Source organism: Limulus polyphemus, unplaced genomic scaffold (assembly GCF_000517525.1).
Source record: "Limulus polyphemus unplaced genomic scaffold, Limulus_polyphemus-2.1.2 Scaffold938, whole genome shotgun sequence".
NCBI classification, from domain to species: Eukaryota; Metazoa; Arthropoda; class Merostomata; order Xiphosura; family Limulidae; genus Limulus; species Limulus polyphemus.
The window spans coordinates 25166-26207 of NW_013666548.1; the positions used below are offsets into that span (position 1 = coordinate 25166).

The following is a 1042-nucleotide window of genomic DNA, read 5'->3' on the forward strand; positions in this document are numbered from 1 at the left end:
AACATATGATGGATCAGAACATATGATGGATCAGAACATATGATTGATCAGGACATATGATGGATCAGAACTTTACATATGAGTAGCAAACTATAAGGTTGATTGACCTTATGTCAGCTGTAAGTATCAAACTTGCACAATAGAAATTTTCCAAATCCTAAATACAGGGGGAGAATTTGAAAATTGAGCTAAAGAACAATGGTGTGTACAGTGAGAAGCTGACATCTTCTGCCTTGTATATACAGCTTTGAAATATTATGTATGAGAAGACAAATATGTTACTGACGTTGGCACAGCAGGTGTGATTACCAAAGATGCTAGATTATTTTGGTAGGTTGTTCGTGATGTTTTTAACAATTATTTGGTATCCATGGTAGGTTTAAAAACATTATAGATGCAATACCATCTTAACTCCATATATTTGTAAGGTAGATGCTTTAAGAAAAAGCAACAGCAAAGATCATGAGGTTAAAATTCCTTTTGGTCAAGACCTCTGCAACAAGTTGTAAGTAGAAGTTACCAAAACATACTTATTTGTATGGCCTTGTGGCACTGGTTAAAAAATGCTGAAGATGAGATTGATGAATGAAGTAGTTTGCATGCACACCAGACTTCATTCCATGAAGCAACTAAGAGATGCTTTTGAGAGGATCGTTGCACTCTGTCAACTGACTCTAGCTTCTAAAGATGCCCAAGAAGATGCTCTTTCAAAGAAGTAATTAATGATACCTAAGGACCTTACCAACCCTCTGATTTTAATAATGCAATATAGGTGCTAGAAAGGAAATATCATGAACCGTCGAAATGAAAGCCACCGTTACCAAATATTAATTTGCATTTCAAATAATGATGGAACTTATATGCTTCATTTGCATAAGCATCCTTTGAGGAAGTTAATGGCATGATTTTATAACAACAAATGTTCCCTGTCATAGCTCAAGTAGTGTAAGTAGTGTAGTGCAATAAACTATGAGAGACACAGTGCTTGTTGGCTGACATGTGTAAACCAAGATGTATAAAGTAAATTAAACCAAATGTCAAG

General features: G+C 35.0%; 1 protein-coding gene across 1 annotated transcript in view; it reads right to left on the reverse strand.

The window, feature by feature from the left end:
* Nucleotides 1-1042, reverse strand: part of LOC106461343 (protein turtle-like) — a 256105-nt gene that overhangs the window by 20916 nt on the left and 234147 nt on the right. The gene's annotated exons all lie outside the window — the stretch shown is intronic.